Source organism: Pelodiscus sinensis, chromosome 3 (genome assembly GCF_049634645.1).
Source record: "Pelodiscus sinensis isolate JC-2024 chromosome 3, ASM4963464v1, whole genome shotgun sequence".
NCBI lineage: Eukaryota > Metazoa > Chordata > Testudines > Trionychidae > Pelodiscus > Pelodiscus sinensis.
In genome coordinates, this window is record NC_134713.1 from 190,313,105 (window position 1) to 190,333,505 (window position 20,401).

General features: G+C 45.6%; 1 protein-coding gene across 5 annotated transcripts in view; it reads left to right on the forward strand.

The window, feature by feature from the left end:
* Positions 1-20,401, forward strand: part of PAK5 (p21 (RAC1) activated kinase 5) — a 229,998-nt gene that overhangs the window by 87,829 nt on the left and 121,768 nt on the right. The window contains exon 1 of one of the 5 annotated variants that reach the window (XM_075925682.1): positions 15,495-15,626. The exons of the other annotated variants lie outside the window; for them this stretch is intronic. The gene's annotated coding sequence lies outside the window, so the exon portion shown is untranslated. Of the gene's footprint in view, positions 1-15,494; positions 15,627-20,401 lie in introns of those variants that run through there. 5 annotated transcript variants of the gene reach the window in all.

Genomic DNA, 20,401 nt, shown 5'->3' on the forward strand with positions numbered 1-20,401 from the left:
TCTGCCTCGTGCTTTCTGTGTTTCAAATACTAGAGCAGAAAGTGCCTCCTTTGTCTCAATCCCTTCTCTGTTGCATTGGCTGCACAATTGTTTCTCTCTGGGTTTAGACTGTATTTTATGCCTGCCAATTTCTACTTCAGGTTAGTGGCCAATGATTCTGTATTTGGTAGCGGCCTTGTCTGCACTAGGAGTACTTTTCCACTTCTGTGGGCCTTCCGGAAACTTCTATCCAGTCTTGTATTGCTAAGTCTTAAAAAACCTGGCAGTTAAGTCCCTGACAATGTATATCCACCTGACTGTGGACCCAGAAAGCCAGTGTAAACAGAACTGTAATACAAATGTAGCCGTGTTAGTCTGGTCTAGCTGAAACAAAAAACAGGACTATGTAGGGAGAGAAACAGACAATCATGTGAAGCGGCCATATTTTGGGTCAAGAAGGAATTTTCGCTCAGATTGGTAGAGATCCTCACGGTTTGGGGTTTTTTTGCCTTCCTCTGCTGCGTGGAGCACGGATCACTTGCAGGTTTAAACTAGTGTAAATGGTGAATTCTCTGTAACTTGACCTCTTTAAATGATGATTTGAGGATGTCTGTGATTCAGTTAAGAGTCTGTTCCAGGAGGGGGTGGTTGAGGTTCTGTAGCCTGCAAAGTGCAGGAGGTCAGACTAAATGCCCATGGTAGTCCCTTCTGACATGAAAGCCTAGGAAGCCAAAAATGCCTCCCTTTGCTGTGCAGTCTAGTTGCAAAAGTGAGAATACCAAAGCACATGCAGAGAGGGCTGTCTTCATTCTGATGAGAAAGGAGCAGATGGGTGGGGGCGTGGAGTGAAATCTGCAAGGAGAATTGCAGATATTTACAGTTGCTGTGGCTGAAGCCTCTTTGTTGCCGCAATTTTGTGTATGGGTGCTGAAGAATAACAGATGTGAGAGGTTCACAGGGATTCTTTCCAGGTTCTTGGGCTTTTCCATTGTGCTAGTTAGTTAACAGTGAGAAATATTTCAGAGTTTAAATACAGAAAAGGCATGTGCACGTGCACATGCACCCTCCCCCGCTCTCCGCTCCCCCCACACGCACACTATTTTGGGGATATAGACCTAGGAACGAGAGAACAATCACAGCGACCATAAGGGGCGGTTACATTTCTCTTAAAGGTTGATTTAAAAACATGGCCGTTATTTGAAGATGCTCCGGGATTTGGGATGTAAAAAACAAGAGAGAGATGGATGCAGGGGCAAGCAAGGAAGTCATAAATCTTACTATATATTTGAGAAATGTGTCTGCCCATCCGTCTGTGAGTCCATTTGTTCAATTACTCCTCCTAAAGGGTAAGAGGTAGGACAACCACATTTGTTATGCAGCTTCCTCTTGTATCTTAAAGCAAGGTCAGGGTTTGGTTGTGCCAAGGTAATGGGAATTTGATTATTTTTGGAGGGGTCTGAAAGGAGGGAGTTATACTGTAGAATGACCACAGGGGGCCGCAAGGAGCCAGATATGGGCACCAGGAGAACTATAACCTCATTGGGCCAGCAGGGATGGAGAAAGGGCTATCTACTATATACTCTACTATATACAACTATCTACTATATATTTCACAGAGTCTGTATGTCTGTGTGTCCCCCAGCCAGGGGATGTGCAGTCCCCTCCAGCTGTGCCCGCTGCAGTGGCCATAGACATATGCTTGTCACCTAGTACCAAGCTGCTGTGGTGATAGAGGACTGTGCTTAGGACTGTGGTTGTCCTCTCTCTCTGGGGAAGCTGAATACTGAACCCCTCATCCCCAGCCCCACCCCAGAGCAATGATTTAAATGAAGAAAAACAAAACGTATTTGCGTTAAGGACCCGAACAAGGCCAGGTAAATCTACTATGAGATAAATTCAGTTTATGACGTAGATTTGCAATGGTTTACAACACTGTCAGGTGGTTCAATGTTTGATCAGATGGGGGAGAGGGGAGTGAGTGAGTGTGTGTGTGTGTGTGTGTTTGCATGTGTACACCAACCTCTCTGCCAACTGGATTCAGCAGTGACAAGTTCCAGGTTCCTCTTAACAATACAGAAAAGAACCAGCTTGAGTTTCTCCCTCCCCCAGTAATCTGGGATAATTAAACACTATCCTGGGTGCCTCTGAGAGTCAGTACCACTCCTCTTGCACTGTGCCTGTGTATAACAAAGAAAACATCTCGTGAAAGGGAAAAAGGAACTCTGCATTAGTTTAGGAGGACACCACAGCCATCATTCAAAAAGGTATGACCATGAGCAAATGCCTCCCCCAGAGTACATTGGGAAGACTCCTGTGCTTCAGTTTTCCAGCCAGTGATGTGAAAGTCTGACCAATAAACATCCCTTTAACACGCCACTGTCCTCTCCCTCCATTGCACCCCACGGTCAGTTGCTGTCCTTCATCAGTGAAGACCTAGGCTACGTCTACATTGGCAAGATTTGATGCAAATACTCTTTAACACAAGAGTTTTTGCGTTAGAGTATTTGCGCAAGAGACCGTCTACACTGGCAGCGTCTACATCCATGCCAGTGTAGATGCTCTCTTGCGCAAGAAAGCTCTAATGGCCATTTTAACCATCGGGCTTTCTTGCTCAAGAAATTCATATTGCCTGTCTACACTGGCCTCTTGCGCAAGAACAGTTGTGCAAGAGGGCTTATTCCTGAGCGGGAGCGTCATAGTTCTTGTGCAAGAAGCACTGATTTCTTACATTAGAATGTCAGTGTTCTTGCTCAAGAACTCGCGGCTCTGAACGATGCCTCAGCTATTGCACCACTTGCCACAGCTGGCTCACAGTTGCCACCATTCACCCTGCTGCCACTATTAGCCGCTGTGTCATTTTCACTCTGCCATTGTTGGCCGCTGCTCCCACAGTCTCTTTGCTGCAACGTCGTCTTCTGAGGTTTCATCCCTTAGCCCCACTCTCTGATTTCAGCAGGCATTGGAGAACCTCACTTGTAAGAGTAGCTATGCAGTCTCTTTCCCTGCAGCACGCTCCCACGCCACCTCCAAGGCTCAGCCCCTAGGCATTACCGACTTCAGCTCTTGCGATCGCTCAATGAAACTGAGTCTCTGTCTCTGAACATAGGGGAGGGGAAAGGAGGCCCAAACGGTGTCTAGGATGCCTTAGGCAAAGTGTAATAATGGGCACTGGTCTTGAATCTCAGGCCATTTGGGGTTTGCCCCCTAAAGAGCACTGGGTGAAAGGGGAGTGACTGCTGGGATGGGCATCTCCACCTGGCTAGCTTACATGGCTCCCTGCGTAGTGTACTGACGTTGATGGATCTAGGCAGCGTAGGCCTATACAGTGCCTAAGCCCCTTTGTGAGTGTGAGCCTCAGTCCTGTGCATGAAGCCTGCCTCCACGCCCTTCTGTTCCTTCTCTGCAGGGTAGCTTCTGCCTTCCCTACTCCTCTGCGACAAGCTGAGAGAGAGGAGCTGGAGGAAGCAGTCTCTGCAGCTGCCTTGGTGGGAGGCAAGCTAAAAGAGACAGCAGCTGCTCTAAGTAGACAGAATAGATGCTCTGCATACCCCATAACTGGGTAGAAATGGTAGAATGCAAGCGCCTGGTTCTCTTCTCAGATACACTGGCGTAATCCCATTGGTGTCAAGGCAGTTACTGCGGATTTGCATTGATGTGAATCAAAAGGAAAATCGTTCCTTAGATGGTCACATACCTGGTCCAGATACATTGTTGTCTACATGGCAGATTTTCTGTCCAAGTAACAAAAGAAGCCAAGTCAATTCTCCTTTACAAATCAGGCACTAAAGGATTCTAAATGTTTTGCTTTGTTTTGTTCTCTTGTGGGAATAGCAAGGATATTTCAGTGTTCTGAAGCTGGAAGAACTGATGATTCAGGAAATTAAATTTCTCTGTTCATCACAAGGAAGCCTTGGAGGAGTCATCCATCATAATTGTTCCTCCGAACAGCCTCTCTAGCGAGTTAGCTCTGATTCAATCTCTCTACTGTATCAGAGTTCTCCTGAATGCAGTGTCAGATGGGCAGAATTACTTAAGGTGGTTTATGGTATGGGCCGCTGAGGACACAAAACTCCCCTCTATTAAGAAAACAGATTGGAGAGGCCAGAACTGAAAATAGGAGTATTTTATATCACTTTTCTCAGGCCGACATTTTTTCCCCTAAGTTGTCACCATACACTTAGGTTTGCCTGTACGTGGGGAGTGTGTGTCGACAGTGGATGAGCTGTGTTTGCTTTTGAAATCTACTTGCATTGGCAAGCATTTTCTGCAGGTAAAGTTTGTAAAAGATGTTTGATTGACAGCCACAGAGATGCTCATTTTAGACTTGTCAGCAGAGGGCTGATTTGCGCTGATGCAAGTGAAAGGACTATTATTTCCTGGCTATCTAAATAGCAGGGCCAAATACCTGGTTATCTAAATGTTTTCTATCCAGGTAACAACAGGAAGCCAGGTCAACTTCCCTTTAAAAATCATTACTGTACAGAGTTTGAGCTTTTGGTGGATAAGAGGTGCAGGATCAGGCGCATGGGTAGCAGCAACAGAGAAAGCTGATGTACCCTAAACAGGATTTGAGTGGGACCACCTCCGTGGATGACAGACTAGTTCAGTACCCCTGACCATCCAATGCTTGGCTTGTATTGAGACCCCCAACAATTGTCTGAGACCATTAGGCCACTAAATAGCCATCAGATAATGACTTTTGGTCTCTACAAACTTGGACTTGATTCCAAACAATGACCTAGAGAAGAAATGATTTGTACTTGTTACCAATTGTCTGAGTCATCCGGTCTCACTAGGAGCAAGAAAGTTTTTCTAAATCCCTGATTTTTACAGTGTCTCCAGATTAACCTAATTTTACAGCCTACAGTACTCCTCTTCACTCTGAGTTATGCACATTTAATTGCTTGCAGGATCTAGCTAGTCAGCCCCCAGCACCATAGATCTGTATGTCATCCCCTCGTTAAACAAGACAGCCCCTCCCATGACACATGTGCATGGCTTTCTGTGTTGCACTCAGTAAGCTGGACACCTTTTTAAAAAAAATCTTTTTGTTAATTTGGGAAAACATAGGCCGGACCTTGGTTGCTCTAGAGCAGTGGTCACCAACTGGTAGATCAGGATCTACTGGTAGACCTTGGAGCCTCTGACAGGTGATCCTGACAGGTTTGGCCAGAAGCTATCAAGTTCAGCTGCCCCTTCCCCCACTGCTGCACATATCCTGCCTTTTGCCTTGGAGCTGTCCCTCACCCCCACCTCAGGAGCCTCCTGCTTGCTATGCAGAGCAGGGAAGGGAGAGGAGGGGGAGCTGACAGGGTGCCCACTCCCTCCCTGTATTCTGTCTCCACAGAATGGATGTGAGGGGTGGGGGACAGGGCTTGGGAAGGATGGAGTTTACTGTCTACTGTTGAGAGCGGTGCAGGGCCAGGGCAAGGGTGAACCTGCCTTAGCCACACTGCACCACTACCCGGGAGCCACCTAAGGTAAGCAGTTCCCAGCTGGAACCCACCTCCTGAAACCCTTCCCCAGTCATGAACCCCCTCCTGCACCCCAAGTCCCTGTCCTAGCCCTGAGCCCCTTGGACCCAAACACCCTTACAGAGTTTGTATCCTGAACCCTCTCCTGCACTCCAACTCCCTGCCCCAGGCTCAGTTCACACTCTAAATCCCTTAGCCCAAGACCAGAGCCTGTGCCCCAACCCTCTGCCCCGGCCTGGTGAAAGGGAGGGAGGATGGAGAAGGGGGAGGAAGATGGAGTGAGCAGAGGCAGGGCATCAGAGAAGGGGTGCAGGAGGGGGTTCATGACTGGGGAAGGGTTTCAGGAGGTGGGTTCCAGCTGGGCACTGCTGGACAAGTACCGGGCAAGGGTATTTGGGTTTGAAGTAGATCCTGGATATCACTTAAATTCAAAAAGTGATCTTGAGCTTAAAAAGGTTGGAGACCACTGCTCTAGAGTCAATGGGGGTTTTGCCACCCACTTCAGTGGAACCAAGGGGCAACAGTGTTTTTAAGAAGAAAATATACATAGGATTCTGAAAGTAAGCATTAAAACATAGAATAAATATTGTTAACGGTAAAAAAAAAACCCCTCACATTCAGCATATTTCGTACATTGATACGTTAAGTTTGATTTAGCAGCAGCTGATCTTTTGTAATTCCCTATAATTATGCAACCATAGAAAGAGGTGGATCCTCACTTCATTCTTGGACACTATTCTCATTCCAGTGGTAATTTTCCATTCATAAGGCCCTGTCAGGCCCACCCCTGCCTAACCTAACATCTCGTGATCCCCAGCTCCACATTCGCAATGACACCAATCTGCATCTCCCGCTTGTCTCAGACAAGATCCAGGGGATGGGCAGAATCCACCCCTCCGGGACCCTTGGGCACAGAGCAGCCTCACACAGCTGTGAGAGACTGGCTCTTCCCTGTGTCTCTCTGCTCGGGCACCAGGGAGAGGGGAGACTTCATAGATACCGGACAATGGCTGAGAGATTTTTTTCTAGGGGTGGGGGCAGTGCGCGATGCCTCCCTGCTCCTCCTAGCAACCTGCACAGAGAGCAGTCAGCCATTTTGAGTAGCCTGGGGCTGTGGCAGGCAGGGAGCCTGCCTCTGCGTCCAGCAGGGCTGCTGGTCAGGAGCTGCCTAGATAAGTGCCTTCTGGCCACAGCCTGCCTCTGGCACCCTAGCCTCAGGTCACTGTCCAAATCCCCTGCATTCCCCCTTCCTTCCCCAAGTCACAATTCCCTCACAGAGACTGCCTCCCCTCTTACATCCCTCCCCACAGGACAGAATCCTCTCCTGCACCCATACCCCCTCCCAGACCTTGCACCCCAAACCCCAGCCCACAACCCCTTCCTTCACCCAAACTCCCTCTGAGACCCCACACTCCAGTTCCCTAATCTGAGCTCTCTTCTGGACCCAAGCTCTGTCCCAGACCGTGCACCCCCTCCATAGAAAAGTGCAGCTCTTGACCACTTACCAAAATCTTGGAGTGTCCTCCGTCCCCCATCCAAAATATTGCTCACCCCTGCTTAGACTGTAAACTCTTCAAGGCAGGGACTGTGTTTTGTTCTGGGTTTGCATGCAGGATCCTGACCCATGATTGCAGCAGTGCAAACAAATAAAAATGACAGCAGAATTGGATTACTAGCGTAAAGTAAATCGTGCTTGTTTTTAAATCAACTACATGGCTAATGTCAATTGACAGTAATTATTTCAAATTTTAAAACATTAAAGCAGGTCAAATTTGAGACCTAAATAAACAGATGGTGTTGGTTTAAATGCAATATGAGAGTGCAGTGTTTTAATAATGATGGAACTATCAGACACTCAAAACTGATTCATTAAATTGTCTTTCATCTTTTTTGGACATCTTTAATATTTAATATTCCTCTCTCTAGCAATTTACACTCATTGCTGTATTTTCCTTTCCTAAATTGCAGTTTGATCTCAACCATTTCTGGTTGACCTAATGAGACTGTTTTAATTTATTCCCTTTAATATGGAAAAACTGCATGCATATAAACATTTGCACCATAAATTAGGTGGGGACAAAAGATTCCAAGGCTGTTACTGTGAGACACGCCGAGCCAAATCCGGCTTCAGCCAAAGATGATGGAAGTTGTGCAATGCAAAGATACACACATGAATACTTAGCAAAGCTACTCTCCTACTGGCCATTGGCTGGCTCAAGCAAGCAGAAAGGCAACAATAACATGGTTGGCCAACAGCAGCCAATGCTTGCTTGAGCTTGGAGGCAAGCGTGAGATGCAAGGAAGTTCCCCTCAACTGCCTCTCACTTTTTATTCACGAAGGAGACTCCATATACCCGGACTCTGGACTCTCTCTTCAGTTTGGGCGTGGAACTGAAGGCAGAGTAACAAGGCCCATATCGTGGGCTAATCGTCATTTAACCAAGCACAGCTTAAAGCTCTCCAGCAAAGAATATGAAGGTCTGTTCCTGGGAGTTAGTCAGTGAGTATACAACCTTCTGTTAGAGGCATGTCTACACAGCAGCTTAGAGCTTTAATTCCTCACTCAGGGGGATGTACACCTGCTAGCGCGGCTCAAGCTACAGCCTAAAAATATCCTTGTGGCCACGGCAGCATAGGAGGCATATCAAGCTAGCTGCCCAAGTATGTACCCGTGGATCTGGTGGGATTGTACTTGGGCACCTCGCCAAGTTGCCCATACTGCAGTGGCTATGCTACTCTTCTTAGCATGCTAGCTTTAGCAGAACTAGCACATACATGTCTCACTTGGTTAGGAATTACATTTTCCAGCTGCTGTGTAGAGATACCCTGGGAAAGGGCTCACTAACCAACCCAAAGAGCTGTCTTGCAGGGGGATAGCTCAGTTCCTCTCTTTGGACAGATATTCTCATGAAAGTCAGATAGTGTCTTCTAACTTCTTGGGAGTAAGGCCCAGAAACAAATGGTGGGCAAGCTTCACCCATTTGGGACACGTCTTTGTGTGCACTTAGTTCTAAAGCACAGAAGTGCCTATCTAAGGCTGTGTCTAGACTACATGGCTCCATCGATGGAGCCATGTAGATTAGGGTTGTAGGCAAAGGCAAATGAAGCCGCGATTTAAATGATCGCGGCTTCATTTAAATTTACATGGCTGCCGCACTGAGCCAACAAACAGCTGATCAGCTGTTTGTCCGCTCAGCGCACTAGTCTGGATGCTCCCCTGCCGACATCAAAGCTCTTTGTCGGCAGCCCCATTATTCCTCGTGGGATGAGGTTTACCGGGGCTGCCGACAAAGGGCTTTGATGTCGGCAGGGGAGCGTCCAAACTAGCGCGCTGAGCGGACAAACAGCTGATCAGCTGTTTGTCGGCTCAGCGCGGCAGCCATGTAAATTTAAATGAAGCTGCCATCATTTAAATCGCGGCTTCATTTGCCTTTGCCAAAAAACCAAATCTACATGGCTCCGTCGACGGAGCCATGTAGTCTAGACGTACCCTAACAGAAATAACGATGATGAAGGCACAAGCTTCAGGAGCAGAGGGAGGCAGGTTAGCAGCGTGTCTATGCTGAGCATGTTTAGCACACTGCAGAAACCTCCTGCATCCCTTCTACCATGCAGGATCATCTGCAATCAGACTTCCCAGGCAAGTTTAATGCTATAGCAATCACCACATCACTTTCATTTTACTAATTCTGCCCCCATCCCCTTGCTAATGAAATCAAAACCATTCTCGTCATGAGGAACTCGAGTGGCTGCTTTTCTGCTTTGTTTACAGTAACCATTAAACTGGTCTGATGATGAATGAGAATCTTCATCGCAACATCATCGTAATGACAATGTGCAGAAAAAACAAAGGTCTAGCCCCGGAGATTAAACAGACCTGCTTGCTGTGTATCTCATGAACTTGAACAATTTAATTGGCCAGTGCAGGGATAAAATGTTTACGTTTTCCTCTGGGATTTTGCAACAGTTATATGACAATGGGTTTTCCATTATAATTTTCAAATGCAAAACACAGAGTAAAGTGCAGATGAGTATTAATGTCTGTCGTTTTAACCTCAAGCTTGAAGACCCCGTCACAAACTCACTGAAATCAATTGGAGTGTATTTACTTCATTGAGCTTTATATCATCCTTTTCTTCATCAGCTGTCCTGCTAGAGAAGAAATAAAAATACAGGCAGTCCCCGACTTACGCGGATCCGACTTATGTCAGATCCGCAGTTACGAATGGGGCTTTTCTTGCCCCGGAGGACACGGACTGCGGGACCTCGTGGTCCCGCCACCCGTGTACTCCGGGGCGAGAAAAGCTGCTCCGCGTCTCCCTGGTCTGCAGACCAGGAAGACGCGGAGCAAAGCCGCGGAGGGGCTCGGGCAGCGGAGCAGCCCAGGCCGGCTTCTCCCGAGGCTTTGCAAAGCCGCGGAGGGGCTCGGGCAGTGGAGCAGCCCAGGCGCGCCTGGGCTGCTCCACTGCTCGAGTCCCTCCGCAGCTTTGCAAAGCCTCGGGGGAAGCCGGCCTGGGCTGCTCCGCTGCCCGAGCCCCTCCGCGGCTTTGCAAAGCCTCGGGGGAAGCCGGCCTGGGCTGCTCCGCTGCCCGAGCCCCTCCGCGGCTTTGCAAAGCCTCGGGGGAAGCCGGCTTGGGCTGCTCCGCTGCCCGAGCCCCTCCGCGGCTTTGCAAAGTCTCGGGGGAAGCTGGCAGCGGGGCAGCCCAGACGCGCCGCGGCTGTCCCTCTGCTGGCGTCCTCAGAGGCTTTGCGCCCCGTCTCCCTGGTCTGCTGGTCTCCAGTTTGTTCTTAAGTTGAATGTGTATGTAGCAGACCAGGGAGACTGGGAGCAAAGCCGCGGAGGACCCAGGCGGCGGGACCACGGTGCGTCTCGGTCCGCCGCCCGCGTCTTCCTGGTCTGCTGGCGGGGGGGGGGGGGGGTCTCAGTCCACCGCCCGCGTCTTCCTGGTCTGCTGGCGGGGGAGGGGGGGGGCGCAGCTAGTACGCCCCCCCCCCCCCAGCAGACTAGGCTTTTCTCCGGATGCCTGTGGCAGAGCAGCTGGGGCGCTGCCGGTTGGTCCCGCAGCGCCGCTCTGGGCGCTACTGGACCAACCCGGCAGCACCCCAGCTGCTCTGCCCCAGGCGTCCTGATTCAGCCGCTGCTGGTCAGTTTCAGCAGCGGCTGAATCAGGACGCCTGGGGCAGAGCAGCTGGGGTGCTGCTGGGTTGGTCCAGTAGTGTCAAGGAGCGGCGCTACTGGACCAACCCAGCAGAACCCCAGCTGCTCTGCCCCAGGCGTCCCCAAGTCAGCCGCTGCTGAAACTGACCAGCGGCTGACTACAGGAAGCCCGAGGCAGAGTTGCTCTTCCCCGGGCTTCCTGGAATCAACCGCTGATCAGTTTCAGCAGCAGCTGACTTGGGGACGCTTGGGGTTCTTAAGTTGATTCTGTATGTAAGTCGGAACTGGCAGTCAGTTTCAACAGCGGCTGAATCTGGACACCAGTTCCGACTTACATACAGATTCAACTTAAGAACAAACCTACAGTCCCTATCTTGTACGTAACCCGGGGACTGCCTGTATCTGGAAAGAAATTGAATACAAATACATTTAAAAATCAGAACAAAATTCTAATCTACTCACAAACTGCACTTTCTGTCTATCTCTTCTCTAATATTGAGGTTTTTTTATCTCTGTATATCGAGGAGTGCTCTTTCTGTCACCTAGTTGCCCACCTCATTTCTATAATGCCTCTGTCGTGGTGTTAAGGAAGCTACCACCTCTGAAAGGCCACTGGTTTGTTTTGCACCTTGCTTGCTGCCTTTGTGTACTAGTAACAGTTCCAAATCAGTCTCATGCTGCAAAAACTGCACTTTCTGTTAGATTTCCATTCTGTTATGTTACTATCACAGGCTGGCTAGCCCCTGGCTTAAAACTGGTCCAGCTCTCCTGTGCCAGACAGGTGCTCCTAGCTGGGCTACTTAAGGGGGCTGGGTTGCACCTGGCGCTATAGAGGGTGGTCAGAGGCCTGAGGAAGAGGGCTGACAGAAGAGAAGAGATACAAACCTGTGGTGGGTGCTTGAATCAAGGGGCTAGGTACTTGGGAAGGTTGTCCTGGAGCAACTGTTCGAGATGAGTAAGGGTATGTCTACACTACCCCCCCTAGTTCGAACTAGGGGGGTAATGTATGCATACCGAACTTGCTAATGAAGCCCGGGATTTGAATTTCCCGGGCTTCATTAGCATAAATCCGGCTCCGCCATTTTTAAAAGCCGGCTAGTTCGAACCCCGTGCCGCGCGGCTACACGCGGCACGGGCTAGATAGTTCGAACTATGTAGCCATTCCGATCTATCTGTACGCCTCGTGGAACGCGCGGCACGGGGTTCGAACAAGCCGGCTTTTAAAAATGGCGGAGCCGGCTTTATGCTAATGAAGCCCGGGAAATTCAAATCCCGGGCTTCATTAGCAAGTTCGGTATGCATACATTAACCCCCTAGTTCAAACTAGGGGGGTAGTGTAGACATACCCTAACAGATCTTACTATGTTTAGGAAAATGCAAAAAGGAGGATTTACCAGAGATTCCTAGGAAGGGAGGTTGTGAAGCTCTAGGCAAAAGGTGAGCGGAGGGACTGTAACAGGTGGGGTTTTGTGTGTGTATTATTCTGTGTTTAGATCATACCTGTTAAAAGCGACTGTGTGAGGTAGCGGAGGCCCGTCAGACTGGAAGAAGTGCTGCCAAATCACAGCTGCTATCATCTACTTCTGGAATTCTCCGTGGTGTGACTTGGAGTTTTTGCTAACACCTCAACCACTTCATTCCTCTGAACTGACTAATCCCAACTAATCCCAGTGACTTCTTGTTTTTTTCATTCATCGCATTTTTATTCTTTAGAACGCTTCCTTCAGACACCTTAGTCTGGGGTGGTACTTCATCTCTGTTACCAGGAAGTCAATAATGCGGTCTCTTTAGGTATTCCAGCCCTAAAACTTACCATGAGAGACTACTAAAAACCAGGCGTGGAGTTCTTCTGGCTACGTGGCTGATATATTGAGCTGTGCTCAAAGGATCTCAGACTTTACCCAGTAATGATGCTTCCACCAATCCTTTATGAATAAACCTTTAGATTTCAGTTACTAAAGTGGTTACAATGGCTAATAATAAAGTGGCTAGTAATATACATAGTCATGTCAAAGTTCTTATCTCAGGTTTGTAGCAGTGGTGGAATAATCTGGTTTGGAAAGTCTCTGGTAATTTCCAAAAGATTGGACGATCCACAGATTAGAATGTTCCTTATTATCTTCAGGAAAGAAGTAACCTGGAGGTAATTCAAGAGTCTTTTGGCTCTTCTGCCAGATGTTTGAAACTCAGTTGTCCCAAAACAAAGCCCCCAAAACAGTTTGTGGAAAATTACGGGTACAAAATGGAGTCCAGGGTCACATGCCTTTATGCTGATTTGCAGGGGCAACTAATACCTAGATTCCTGCAGGGGCATCTGCGGGAAGTCTTGCTGGGCAGGACAAGTGGGGGTTTTATGGCTAAGATGACCATATATTCCACTTGGTTGGGTCAGGTCCCTTTTTAAGCCCCATCCCAGAGTTACTGTTTTTTAGCAAAACTGTCCGTTTATCTCATTTGCTTTTGCTGACTGATCCTCAAATGCCCGATTTTGCCCCCAAAAAGTGGGGTCCATCCCTTGGAGGAATGTTCAGAAGTAACATGGGTGGACAACGCTGGGAGGGTGAGGTGCAGTGATGCCAAGTGGCTCAGCCAGCCACATGTGGTGTCCCCATCTCTGGCCCCTTGTGAGAGGGAATTGTCTTTTAATGGGCCAGCAGCACCAAGCTGCCTGACTTCCATGTAGGTTTTACTTGGCAGATGCTACACCAGGAACAAGTACAAGGGTGACATGGGTATATGGCTGATATTCCACACTTCAAATACACAAGTGTTACATGCATGTAAACAGGATACTCCTCCTTAACAAACCATAACTTTTCAATTGACACCTTCCATGTTATACTTAGTACAGGTTTTGTTGCAATTGTCTAACAGTGCTATCACTGATAGAAAGATTTCAGTCATATAGCATCACACCTTCTGTTTCCCCCTTCAGTACTATGGCTGTGGTCTGAGACTCTTAAATAGCATCCATACCACATCTTTGGTAACTTTTAATATCTTGCTTATTAACATTAGCCCCTCTTTAACTAGTTTCCTCTAGCTTCCCTCTCTTTAAAAACTAGTGATCATGCTAGGTTTTTTTTTATTCCTTTCATTCCCCCAGGGTGTTCAATTTTAATTGTGTTAAGTTAATGTATGCAGTTGAACGTTGTTATATAATATTAAAATATTAAAATAGTGAAAAATGAGAACATAATATTCTATTACCTTTATAACCTATGCTAGGAACATGTGCCAGTTTTTTCAAAAGTTAAAGATAATTGGTGTTAGGGTTTGATCCAGGTCTTACTAATCCATTGCAAAACTCCCATTAACTTCTGAGATGAACAAAATGGTACTGTTAGGCCAAAGTTTTCAAAAGGAGAAGTGTTCGGTGCATCCGGAAACCAAGCCAGAGGCATTAAAAGTTGAACACAGGCACCCAAAACTGCTAGTAGCCTTTCAGTTGGTTTTTGTGAGTTATGGTAAATATTCAAGTTTTGTGTGAGGTTTGTGGGATCAGACTTGTGGAAAGGATTTTTTTTAAGATCTAGCATTAAGTCAGATACAGCTTTGGTGAGTCAAAAGATTAATTTAAAGTAAATCTGTTTTCTGCTCATCTGTACTGATTGCCATTTGTCGTGGCTGAGGTCTTCTGTGTGGAATGCCACAGAGTTTCTTTTTATAGGATGCCTTTGAAATCAAGTGTTCATCTCCTCTTTCTCCTTCTAACGTTGGACAAGTGCCGGAATAAACACATGGTCTGCTACGTCACTTAAGGAACTCGGCAGTGTTTTACCCTATTTTTAATATTGGAAAATAGTCTGTAAACAGTTCATTGTTCCCAGCAAAGCGCTCTCTCTGAATATAGTTAATATTATTGCTAACATTTGCGCTGTCAGGCAGCCAGACAAAACCAGGATTTTCTATTATCTGCTCTCAGTAGGAAAATGACCCACTTCTCTGCCCACTGAGGTTTGCTCCTCTGTTCTGATTGAAGCATGATACTGTAAATGAAGGGTTACTGTCTCATGCTGGAGCTGTGCAGTTCTTATACATTTTCAAAGGGAACTGGGGAAAGGGAGGAGCGCTAAGTTAACATGTCCTAACTATTTCTCCATGGCCTCCTATGACTCATGAGACTGTATATGGTCGTCGAGAGAGATCAGCTGTGTGAGGTAACATCTTCTATTGGAACAGCGTCTGTTGATCAGGGAGTCATGCTCGCCTTGTTACACAGGACTAGGGAGTTAAAGGGGACAGTGGCCTTGGCCCTGGCAGTTTAATAGGGTCCGGGGCTCTGAGCCACTGTTGTTGCATCAGCAACTGGAGCCCCAGACCATTTAAATTACTGCCAGAGCCCCATACAGCATGGTCCAGGAGGCACTGAGAGCTGCCTGAGGGAGGCATGGTGCTGAGGTCTAGCCACGCCCCTATTGTCCAAAGCCACACCCCTTCCAGGGTCTCTGTAGCCAAGACTCCCCTCTCTTTCCCCATACACTTGCATATTGCCCAGTGACATCTGTTGCCAACTCTTCCCAGGGCTCTGAGGATATAACCCGAAGATGAATTGGGTGCAGGCTCACTCACCAACACAAGTTGGCACAATAAAATGTATTATCTCACCACCTCCCCTTCTCTCTTATATGGTGGCCTCAACGTGACTTGCATGCGGTATTGTTATAGCCCTACCTCTGTAAGCCAGCTGAATACAACTAGATTTGAGCCCTCTATTGCGGCTCACGGCTGAGTGCTAAATGGAAAAGACAGTTGCTTATTTTGTCCCCTCATAGTTGCTGGACTGTGCAGTTTTGTGTGAATGTGCAGTGGGTGTTACCAGACTCTGCATGAGCACACCCAGCAGAGAAAATAAAGAGTTTCATGTGTCAGATTAATGTTGGTTTCTGAGCCAGCGCAAAACTGGAAGAGGACTCGATTGAAAAAAAGAGGAATTCATCTTCATTATTTAAAACAGCATGAGGCTTGTTTATAATGTCCTGAAACTAGGTTTTTTTTAACTTTACCTATTCATGGTAAGTGCTAAAACCTGAAGATATTATACTGCTAATTTCAAATGAAGTACGTGGTGAGTATTGTTTAACTGAGATGTTCAAGGGCGAGGAATATTTCTAGGACAATTACATCACCTTTGCTAGACCAACCGGTCTTAAGATCTAAATTGTAAATTAAACAGCATGAGCCTTCTAAAGTGACTGAAAATTTCAGTCTCTTTTCCAGGGGGAGACTTTAGTGGTGATTAAGACTTTCATTTATTAGACAATCTAATCCAACTCCTGGATTACTTGGAAAGGAATTAAACTAGTTCAAAATGAGCGCTTCTTTACTGTAAACTACAAGAGCACAGACCAAAACAGAAGCAAATCTCCTAATGTAAGTTATAGCAAGAAGTTTACATACTGAGAGTTCATGGCATGCTAAAAGGCTATATGGAGAATTTTGTTTAATCTTTTAAGATTTAAATGATTATCCAAACTTAGAACAAAGACTAGAATACTGCTTCGTGTGGTCTTTCTCCTCCCCTATTCTGAGGCTGGGTTTGGAAGAGGAAAGAACTAGGAAATAAACACTAGAACAGTCTGATGCTAGTAGGGTTGCCAGTTGTGCGATTTTGAACCGGACAGTCCAGTATTTGAGCTTTCTGTTCAGGAAACAAATTGAGAAAATATAAATGAGAAAATATAAATGTCCGGTATTTTCTAAATAAGATGTAATGTAGATTGTGATATAATATCAAGTGTGTCCAGTATTTTTGTTAAAACTATCTGGCAACCCTAGATGCTAGGGAAATCATATTTATTGGATTTTAACAAAGGAATGCTATTGTAAGCCATGTAGTTCGGCTGACTTTTCTTAGTTGACTTGGATGTTCTGTTCGAGTGTTTGACACTCTGTCAATCACTATAGCCTGTAATGCCATAACTGTAATTCCTATAAAATCTATATGAATAGACAAGCGACAGTATGAACAAAAGTCTTCAGTTGCAGAGGGAAAACATTGCTGTTCAGAACTGCGGCTGTGTCTCTTTCGGTATAGAACTAGTGCAAGTATTGGCACTGCTGCTGTCTAAGTTGCACCGGGCTGTGTCTCCTTGGGCTGCGTTGCATTCTTTGTTAGCTCAGGTGATGGAGGACTTTGCTTTTGGAGCACAAAGACCTGAGAGCTCTCCTGACCACGCGCATGGAGTTGAGCAGTCCTAGCATGCAGCACAGTGACAGCCAGGATCTCCAAGTATGCCATTAATTTGACACAATTGTCCTAATGTATTAGCTGATTAGTCTCATCACTGGTCTGGAGAAGAACGGTGCCTATTGAATAGCTCTTTTTCTCTCCCTTTTTTTTTTTTTTAATGCAGACTTGCTTGTCTCTGGGACTCTGTTTCTTCCCCATTTTTATCTCTGTTTCCCTTACACAAGTAGGATGTGATAGAGTTTTGCTCACGTGTATTGAATCTCAAACTTTTAAGATGTGCACTTGTAACCACCACCAAAGCAGATTTAAACCTGGCACCTCGGGAGCTGAATACTGTATAGGAGCCTCTACCCTCTGAGCTAAAAGCCAGCTGGCTCCCAGCACCTGCTGTAGAGGTCTCTTGATCTTAACTATTGCAGTGGTCTAGGTGCCACTTGCAGTACTCAGTAACCACACCAGGTGTGTGGGTTACACAGTGACTAGCCCTAATGCCTTAGATATAGAAAAGACTATGAACCTTTCACATGTACATTGAGTTCTGCCATTTTCCGACTGCTTTTAAGAGAAAATGAGTTGACTTAGTGTCTTGTGGCTCAGTTTGAGCTGCTATCCCTAAATACGTGAGGGAGGGGAGTCCATGTATTCAGTACCATAAGCAAAGCAGAGGGGAGATGTTCAAAAAGTTCAATTTTTAGCTATTTTTGACAAAACGTTTTTTCTCTTAAAACTGTGCGGTTGAAAAAAAAATTCAGATATCAAAGTGGATTTTTTTTCAAGCAGCTTTAGCCAGTATATGATGCCAAAAACCTGTAACAATTGTGTGGTGGAAGCTGCGTGGCAGTGCATATAATAAATTTGTCTATTATGGCTTGCCATTAGGCTACATTTAAACTTACAGTAACACTTCTGAGGCTTGTCTGAGCTGTCAACACAGTCCCTACTTGCCCCCAAAATGCTGCTGCTGTTGTACTCTGGTGATCACGACACAAAGGTAGTGGAGTGGAAAATACTTCAATTTTATGTGCAGTAAGTTGCATTGGATTTACAGGCAATACTTCCAGATTTCCTAGATGCTTCCCCTCTCCGTCCCACTGTGTTTTCATTATAGCTCTGTTGAAATTGTTTATTGTAGTAACATTTTTGAGTTGTGATGTATCCTGCCATGTCACACTAGCGCTGGTGATTGTCAAGTATATTGAAGCATCAGAACTAGCTGTCCGTGATAAGCTAGTTTACAGGAGCCTTTGGGCTATGGCTAGTGACAAAGCCAGTGTGACTCAGTAACTCAAAGTATTTAATACGTAGTTTTTATTTACTAGAGTAAATGGTTTAGCACAGTGTTTCTCAACCAGTGGTACAAGTACCCTTAGGGTACTTGAGAGAAGTCTGGGGAGTATGTCAACACAACTGAAATTTGGAGAAAACTGAATTTTTGTTTTAAGTTTTACAGCGTTTTATTATTTGTGTACTTTTTACAACCAAAAATTTCGTCGCCTGCCCTGCTGTGATTAAGCTGTTTAAACAAATGTGTTGCAACATTAGATAAAAATTTTGTGTCTGAAAACTGTAGGTACTGGGGGTACTTATACTTTTTTTAAAGGGGTACTTTATAAAAATAGGTTGAGAAACACTGGTTTAGAAAACATGGGATGATCTTGCAATCTAGCATGGCTTGTATGAAAGAAAAGTCTGTCTCGTAATCTAGGAGAACTCTTTGAGTGCCTCTTCAAATTATGGAGAAAGGGCAAACATTTAGCTGAGCCACACTTTTTAAGAATGACCTTCAATTACCTTCATTTTCAGTTCCTAGCTCGAGGGATTTGGGGTCAAATTTTAGAGACGCTGAGAATCAAGAAAGCCCAATTAAAAAAAAATGTAAGTGCCTAGAATACTAAAGGCCAAGTTCCATATTTACTTACAAAAACTACCCCAAAACTGAGGCACCTAAAAATTAGGCCACTTGTTAAAACGTTGCCCTCAAACATGAGAAAGATGTTGACAGTCCTTCACAAGAAGCTATTAAGGAAGCAAGTCATAGTGAGAGGTAAAATAGTGTCATGGATCAGAAACCGACTGAGACAAGAACGGTCAGTTGTTGTCATAGTACCTGGCATCCCGCTACATGATCTCATTCAGGTAGTGCTAAAAATAGAAGGAATGGAGAAGTTTGGATAACTGTTTATATGCAAATGAGGGGGGGCAGATTAATAATGGGAAGCAAAGGTAGTATATTTCAAGAGGCTGAGGGGTCCCTTTTAGGTCTCTTTAAATATTTATGAATGATCTGGTGAAAGGGGTGAGCAGCAGGGTTGGAATTAGAGTGGCCAGCTTCCTGTAGTCATGAACTAGTAAGGATTTGGGACTCTGGGTGAACCAAACTCTGAAATAGAATTGCCACTGGAAAGCTAATTCAAATAAATTTTCCACATTCTTCCACATTGCTTAATATTCACTGCTTTGTCAGATATGCTTAAGAGTAAACTTACTTGCGGAAAATACTCAGAGAAAGCAAACACAGAAGCATAAACTGATCTCTTTGTAAGGAAACATTTATGGAAAAAGTTTTGAATTTTTTGCCTTGTATTAATACATAAATAATTACCGGTTGTGGTTACTCTTGGAGTGCATGAAAAGTACTAATGTTTGAAATTCAAATGATCTCTTTATAGCGATGCTATAGTCTTTGTACATGAAAGATGAAGTATATTCTACTCTCACAGCAAAGATAGCCACGTGATATCATTCAGATACTGATAGAAGGAATAGAGACATATGGATGAATGTTTATATGCAGATGAGGGGACAGATTAATAACAGAAAGCAAAGGTAGTATAATTCAAGGGGCTCTGAAGAGATTTATGATAGAAGAACTTGCCCATATTTGTCTTACCATGAATTGAATCTAATGACAATCTGTAAGTCTTCAATTTACCTTACATGTGAACATAGCAAACTGCCACTTCATATTTCAGGTAATCATGGTGAAATTGTACTAGTAATTTGAGGGGCTGCATTGTCTGAATTTATAAATGGTTATTGCTTTAGAAACACATCACTTGTAGAAAAATGAGACCGCTGTGGAAATGCACATCTGGCTGCATTTCTCACAGTAGAAAATATTTTCAGAGCACATGAATTCTGATGTCAGTTAACTTTATTTAGGCTATGTCTACACTCGCGGCTTTTTGCGCGAGTAACATGCAAATGAGGCTAAACGTGGAATATCGCCGAGCCTCATTTGCATACCTAATGAGCCACCATTTTTTTCAGAAGAGGCTCTTGTGCAAGAAGGAGCGTCTACACTGCCCCTTCTTGAACAAGAAAAACCCTCTTGCGCAATGCCATTACACCTATTACTTTTCAGGAAGAACGGCATTGCGCAAAAGGGTTTTTCTTGCGCAAGAAGGGGCCATACTATTTTAATGCTGTTTTTATTGATTTTGTTTGTTTGTTTAATGACACTTGGGTGTCATTTTTTCTCAACAACTTTGGTCTCCCTCCCCCCTTTTTTCCCCCTCAACAGAATTTTTCCCTGGTGGGTTTTTTTTTGGGGAAGAGTGGGGGGGTTCGATTTTTTTGTTGAAACCATCTGGCAAC